We start from the raw sequence: 8,273 nt of genomic DNA, 5'->3' as shown, positions 1-8,273 counted from the left end.
ATAAATGGGGTGATCTCAAAATTTTCATTTAACCCGTTCGGGATTACGGTGTCCAGTGTCAGAATCCACTGGGTCTCCCTCCTGGTCAGTTGTTTTTCCCTATCTCCCCCCCTCTTGTCTTGTGGGACGAATTCTATTCCCTTGAATCTAAGCCCACTTGTATCTCCATTATGGTGTTCAAGGAAATGTCTCGGGATGCTGTGATTGGAAATTTTGTTCTTAATGTTACGTGTATGTTCCAAAATCCTAAGCTTTAAAACTCGCTTAGTTTTTCCTATGTACATGTAGCCACAAGGGCAGGTTAACATGTATACAAGTTGGAATGCTGCGGTCCTAAAAGTTTGTAAGGATCTAGTGTGTCCCACGAAGCAGATACTTGAAAAAGGACTGTGACTTTACCTTCACCCTAACACTCAGGTGTAGTGGTCTACAAAAAACATTTTTAAGCTAAAAAAACTAGAGCATCTCCAGCTGTATCGATATATATATATATATATATATATATATATATATATAAAGACCAAAAAGACACACTCTCCAGACTGTTTGATGCACAATAAAAAGCTGTGTATTTGTATTCACATAGACATCAATGTAAAAAGAAGGGTACTCAACGTTAGCGTTTCAGTCCATATAGGACCTTCCTCAGGAGTTAGACAACAGGGGCATCCATTTGGGGTGAAGCACAGCGTGGACCACACAGCAGGTTCCTACAGCAAGGAGCCACTGTTGGTCCTGTGATATATATACCCCCCTGAGCATGTCAAAAGGGCGCCAACCAAATCAATCAATGTGTGCAGTGACTTACTTCCGCGTTCCACGCTGGAATGCATATGACATCACTTCCAGTTTCGTGGTGCCACGAAAAACGGGTATAAACGAAAAAGTAACCAGTGAAAAAATGTCACTGTGCGCATATTAGCAACACACAGCTAAACGCTAGGCAGCTGGGCATGCTGCTCTGTCAGACAAATGTGTCTGTATGTCGCGCTAGCAGGGAGACAGGAAGTGGTGGGGGCGTCATTAGTGGACGGACCTGGGACAATGATGTAAAGAATGCAGTCAGCGGGAACAAAGGACCTTAAATAAAGGTTCCTGTTGTTGAATGAATAAGGTGGCTAATGAGCCTAGTGCTGGATAGGCAGCAATGGGAGGGGGCGTCATTGCATGACGGACCAAGGACTCAAATGTATTTAATCCAGTCTTGGTAAACAGATCACCTGAAATAAGGTTCCTATGGGTGAATGGTGTATAATAGGGCTGTTGAGGCCGGCGCCAGATCTGACAGCCACAGGGGGGCACACAAATACACAGATAAGGACATGAACAATAGATACAACAATAAATGTACATTTGAAAAACTGCACTAAGGCATAAATGCATGAGCATAATGTAGTACGCTAAAAATTGTAAAAAGACAAAATAAAAAAAAATGGGACAAAAGGAGGTTATAAGTGAGTTAGACAGTCCAGAGCACCACCATATAGGACATATTAAAGCAAATATGAAAAATATGAAAAAATGTGAAAAATATGAAAAATATAAATATATACAAGTTGAAGACATGGACGAATGCTCACAGTATCAACACTGTGATGTCGATTTGGGGGAGGAGCCAAAATATTGAGAAGTAATCGTAGGCTATTGACATTATCATCACAGGTCACTGGAACTTGAAGGTTCGCGTTGGGGGGATGGTGTCCGATAAAAGGCTTTACCTGAGAAAAATATTTAGTGGATTATGTTCGTTTAGACCAAATGGGGCCACAGTATTTAGCCGTTGGATCCATTTAGATTCACATTTTTTAAGGATGAGGGCTCTGTCGCCGCCCCTGGGAGGTGGTGGTACCCAGTCGATAATTCTGCATTTGATCGACGCCACTTGGTGTTTATGTAGCAGGCAATGTTGTGCGACGGGCTTGTCGGAGCTGCCCTTGGCGTGTGCCTTATTGATGGCGCTCCTGTGGTTCGCCATTCGCTCGCGGAAGGAACAAGTGGTGAGGCCCACATAGGTCAAGCCGCATGGGCAATGAAGCAAATAAATGATCTGATCCATCAAACAATGCAATTTGAAGTGGATCTTAATGGGAATCCCGCTGTGTGGGTGTGGGAAGCTGGCTCCTGGAATCATGGAATTGCACGTCGTGCATCCAGCACATTTAAAACAACCCGGTCTGCGGGTATGTAACCAGGTAGTATCGCCAGTGGTGGTCTGTCCCTTGTGTTTAAGTAGCTGGTTCAGATTTCTGCCCCTGCGGTATGCCACGGTTGGCCGGTCAGGTATCGCCTTGTGTAAAATCGGATCAGTCGCTACAACTGGCCAGTGTTGACGGATGGCTCTAGAGATGGTTGTAGACTTCTCGTCAAATTGGGTAACATAAATGTTAGTGGGCCCACTTTTCGTGGTCGGGTTACCAATCTTGGAGCGAGCTTTCTTCAGGCATTCGTCCAATAGCTTCTTCTGGTACCCCCTAGCAAGGAATCTGTCCTGCATTTCAAGCAGTTGTGCTTCCGTTCGTGCAGGGCAGGTATTGTTACGGAGGACCCGCATGAATTGAGATATAGGGAGACTGTCCTTCAATCCGGGGGGGTGGTTGCTTGTTGCAAAGAGTAAGGAGTTGCGATCCGTGTGTTTACGGTACAAGGTACTGCCAAGTTTGTTCTCACTTTTGAAAATGGTAACGTCCAGAAAATTTATGGACTGGGAATTGACCTGTCCTGTAAATCTAATGGTGGTGGGTAGACTGTTAAGCTCACTGAGCATCTCATCAAACTCACTGGAGGTGCCGTTCCACAAAATAAAAATATCATCAATAAAACGCTTGAAATAAACAATATGTTGACCATAATGGGGGAGGATATATTTCTGTTCATAGGCATGCATGAACGTGTTAGCATATGATGGCACTACGTTGGAGCCCATCGCGGTCCCCACCCGCTGGATATAATATTGGTTGTTAAACATAAAATGGTTGTGGGTCAATATAAGTTCTAATAATTCAACCACAAACTCAACGGGGGGATCGCGGTGGGCTCCAACGCAGAGCAAATCACGTATGGCCATACAACCCTCGTCATGGGGAATGACGGTATATAGGGCACAAACATCAAGTGTGGCCAATAGTGTATCCGGGCCTATGTCGGGTATGAGATTGAGCTTTTCCAGAAAATCCCCTATGTCCCTGATGTAACTGGGGATCAGGGGCATGAGTTTCTGTAAGAAACCATCGATAAATACCGCCAAAGGTTGCAACAAGGAACCCCTCCCCGAGATGATGGGGCGCCCCGGGGGATTAACAAGGGTCTTGTGCACCTTTGGCAAGGTATATATCGTGGGACAAATTGGATAATCAACAGTAAGATATTTGGCCAGGCCCTCTGTGATCCATTGGTTCTGTAAGGCACGTAGAATAGTCACATCCACACCGCCGTTTGATGCGTGGGATGGGGTTGGTGGTGCAGAATTCGTAGGTGCTGCTGTCGGCTAATTGTCTGCAGATCTCTGCATCATATGCGGACTTATTCTGCAGCACTATCGAGCCCCCCTTATCCGCCCCTACGATTATCAAGTTGGGATCAGCTCTTAGGGTGACTATTGCCTGTCTCTGGATGAGTGACAGATTGCTGTAATATCTGTCTTTCTTATCATTGCATACATCATGATGTACCATCCTTTGATAGGTCCATATGCTCGGGTTAGTCGATGGTGGATCAAACAGGCTAGGTCTAAGTAGTGCTTTGGCAGTGGAGGAGGTACTACTGGCCGTTTTATCAGCAAAAAATTCCCTGAGCCGCATCTTGCGGCCGAATTTATAATGATCAACTTCAAAATTGAAGCTGTTGTGTCGTGTCGAGGGGACATACGATAACCCAAGGGACAGGAGCGATATTTCCCCAGGGGTAAGGGTGTGGTCGGACAAATTAAATATTAAGTTGTCCCCTTCTTGCCCTTTTGCCTTGTGTCCGCCCCGCCTCGGATGGGGCCTGTACCTCTTCCTCTGCTGCGGCCTGTCGGGGGTGTGGCTGCCTGTCCTAAAAAAACGGCAGTCTGTTGTGTACCGGAGTCTGAATCAGATTGGGAGGAGCCAGACTCGAAATTACGGCCAGGTCTATTGCGGTTGAATCTGGGGTTACGGAAATTCCTTCTGCCCCTAGATTCCCCTGTGAGCCACCAATATACTTGGTGGTTGGTGTAATCGTTAGTCACAGTTTGTAGTTTATTGCGTTTGAAGGCAATAAGTTTATCACGAAAGGTGTCAATTTGTGTAGATAATTTATCACACCAAGTGTCGGTTTTATCAGTACGTAATACAGAAAAGCTGGTCTTTTCAAATTGTGCAATCTCCACTCTGATTTTACCCAATTCAGTGCCCACTTCTTCGATTACGAGGAGGATTAAATCCAGCGAACATTTATTCAGGACTCCGCACCATTTACTGCAGAAAGAGGCATTAGTTCTGCCAATGGTGGGAACGTTAGCAACTCTAAATCCTCTCGGGATTTTTTTAGTCCTGTGATACTCGGACAAAAATTGGCCGTGGGCCGTGAGTTCTACCTCCCTCCTACGTAATCGAAGAATTTTGTGGAACAAATCAATGGGTTTCTCAGAGGGTAGTTTGCCAAACTCTAAATGGTCAAAGTACACCTTGTCTGCATCGTCATCTGTTAATGAGACCAAGGTGTTCTCTGCTGCAAACAAAAGGCCCTCATCAAATGCAATAGGTTGTCCCTGAGACATAACAGTAAGGCTCATTAGCCACCTTATTAATTCAACAACAGGAACCTTTATTCAAGGTCCTTTGTTCCCGCTGACTGCATTCTTTACATCAGTGTCCCAGGTCCGTCCACTAATGACGCCCCCACCACTTCCTGTCTCCCTGCTAGCGCGACATACAGACACATTTGTCTGACAGAGCAGCATGCCCAGCTGCCTAGCGTTTAGCTGTGTGTTGCTAATATGCGCACAGTGAAATTTTTTCACTGGTTACTTTTTCGTTTATACCCGTTTTTCGTGGCACCACGAAACCGGAAGTGATGTCATATGCATTCCAGCGTGGAACGTGGAAGTAAGTCACTGCACACATTGATTGATTTGGTTGGCGCCCTTTTGACATGCTCAGGGGGGTATATATATCACAGGACCAACAGTGGCTCCTTGCTGTAGGAACCTGCTGTGTGGTCCACGCTGTGCTTCACCCCAAATGGATGCCCATGTTGTCTAACTCCTGAGGAAGGTCCTATATGGACTGAAACGCTAACGTTGAGTACCCTTCTTTTTACATTGATGTCTATGTGAATACAAATACACAGCTTTTTATTGTGCATCAAACAGTCTGGAGAGTGTGTCTTTTTGGTCTTTATATACATGGACTTTGTTTCTTGTAAGGAAAGTTCTGGACGTCACCCCAGCGGCTGCATATTTTTTGTATGGAGTGCGATCTTATTGTATATATATATATATATATATATATATATATATACAAACAAATATTTCTGCGCAATATCATTAATGAATAAAATGCTGTCTGTGGTATCCGCCCCAACGCGTTTCATCATCGGACTTCGTCAGGAGGCGTCTCCTGACGAAGTCCGATGACGAAACGCGTTGGGGCGTTTCCATCTGATGCTGAGATCACTGGTTCCTATCTGTTCCGTGCTGTTCGTATCTGTCGTTTCCCGCTGTGAAAGTCTGGTCCCCGTTGCTGATACATCTGAGCCGGAGTGACCGCTGTTGCTGATACACACCAGACGGTGTGACTGGAGTCCCCAGTGCCCGCCCCGCTACCTGCTGAGAGTACCTACGTTGCACCTAACATCGTGTTGGATCGACTGGTGTCCCCAGTGCCTGCACTGCGACGTGCTCTAGGAGCGGTGAATATGCTTGTATTTCACGCGGTTATATTCATTCTGCTATGTATGTGAGCTTTCTTTTATTGAGTTACAGTAAATACTTCATATAAACTTTGCTCACGTTGTGCGCTCCTTCTTTCCTTGTTTATATATATATATATATATATATATATATACTTATCAAAGGGCCCAGTCCATGCACTCTCTAATGGTTAGCCAAACCTCTGTGAGTTAGCAACACCCATTCTGGAGACTGGCCACACCCCTAAACAAGGGCCCCTATCCCTGCTTTCCCCGGTGGGCCCTTCATGCCCCAGTCCGACACTGCTCAAGCCAGGGTGCTGTTGGTGTCCTGTGTGCAGTACGGCTGCTCCGCAATCATCACCATGGTCATCCAGCGCTGCCTGACGGTTCTCAACGCCCTGCAGTCTCCCAGTCCTCGCCCATTGCTCCTGGCCACAAGGATGGTGTGTACAAACATACTTTCCTGCTATAGTTACCTGTTATTCTGAGCCAAACCTATGAGGTCTATTTTCCCTGTCATACTTTCTCAGCCAATACCCGCTTCCCAGTGGGTATAAGTATGATGGGAAATCTAGACCTAATTGCTTGTGCTTCAGTTGTCTCCTGCTGATACAGTTGTGTCTCTCTGCTGCAGTGTGTTTGCTTCCAGGTATTCCAGCTCCTGTGATCCTCTGCCCAGAGAAGAATACTCACCTCAGCACAACCCTGCCTAGCTATCGATGTTCCAGCCATCGTTCCTGTGCTATCGATGTTCAACCATTGTTCCTGAGTTATCGATGTTCCACCATCATTCCTGAGCTATTGAAGTTCCAGCTATTGTTCCTGTGTCATCGATGATCCACCATCCTTCCAGTGTTATCGATGTTCTAACCATCGCTCCGAGACTTCAGATGTTCTAACCAGCACTCCCAAGCTTCTGATGTTCTAACTATTGCTCCCAAGCTTTTGATGTTCTAACCATCACTCCCAAGTTTTCAATGTTCTAACCATCACTCCCAAGCTTTCGATGCACTAATCATCATTCTGGTATCATCTACAGCAACCTCAAGTAACGTACTCTTTGCACCTATTATGGTTATCCGCTCTAGCCGTAACCAAGAACTGCATCAGTGTGCGGCACTGCACCTTTAACTTCATTACCGTCATTGTGTGCTAATTACTGCTTATGTGCCTACGTTACTTTCTGCAAGTTGCTGAGTACAATCTTCACTGCTGTTACCATCTGCTGAGCATGAATAAAGTGATTGTACTTTTTACCAATTGTCTCCTCGATGCTAATCCTGCCTCTGGGCTTACTCCAGTGCCATACCCTGGGTTCATGTACAAAAGCCTAATCAAGTCTCCCCAATTCATTCATCGGTCAGAGCCTATGCCTGAGGCCTTTGTCATCTCGACTCAGACCCAGGCTTGACAGGAGCTATACAAATGTGAAATATTATTAGTACCGATATTTATTAGTTACCGAATGTTTAAGCTTCTTGTAGAATAAATTTGGTGTTGGACATTTCTTAACAGCAGATGGTTCAATAGGTAATGCAGGAGGTCACTTACCCTATCTATCCCTAACTCCAGGCAATGGTAGCGATTCTGGTCAAGTGCCAAATGTCCTCCTGGCTGCTGTATGGTTCCAGCCAAGTATGTTGCTTTCTTTTCTCGTCGCTATCAGTGTTCTCCCAAGGCCTCCACGGCCTATGACATCACCCGGCTGGACAGAGCCTACTCCCAGGGGGTCCACGCTCACCAGCTTACAATGCATTTTGTGTACCATTGAACACTTAAATTCTAAAAAACCCACTAGTGCCTAAACCTAATCCTCTCACCCTCCCCCCCCCCAGCCTAATGCTAACCGGCCCTGCAGGGTATGGGTAAAAAACAGACCAGACAGGCTCCATTCATCAATATATGTAATTCTGGAGCTTGTAGGGTCTGGGGGTGTGCATTGCCGGGGCTGTCCCACCCGGTGGGGATACTGTGACACCTGTCCCAAGGAAGAGGAGAGGGGGAGAATACAGCCTCCCTATATGTTCCGCGGTTGTAATAAAAGCCTGAATGGTCCTGTAATCTCCACTGCCCCATGTTTTAAACAACCAGTATTGGCTACCAATTAGGCATTTTCAGATTTGTTATCTCTGTTGTACCTGTGGTATCAGTGGTCACTTTACTGTAATAATAACTGATAGGGTCCTTAATAATCCATGTTGTAGATTATTTATTATTTCTGCTTTGTAGTGGCAACAGTGGCTATAAGAAATTGTAATAATTGGGTCTAAATCCAGTAATTAATAAATGTATTTGACTTATTTTGTGATGTGATATTGTAAATATGGGGATCAATTTAATAACGAAATGTAATACCAGCAGCATATTTTGTTTAGAATTGCAGTGATACTAATGAATAT

The sequence above is a fragment of the Crinia signifera genome, chromosome 4 (genome assembly GCF_055691185.1).
Source record: "Crinia signifera chromosome 4, ASM5569118v1, whole genome shotgun sequence".
Taxonomy (NCBI): domain Eukaryota; kingdom Metazoa; phylum Chordata; class Amphibia; order Anura; family Myobatrachidae; genus Crinia; species Crinia signifera.
Note: the sequence above shows the minus strand (reverse complement) of the source record.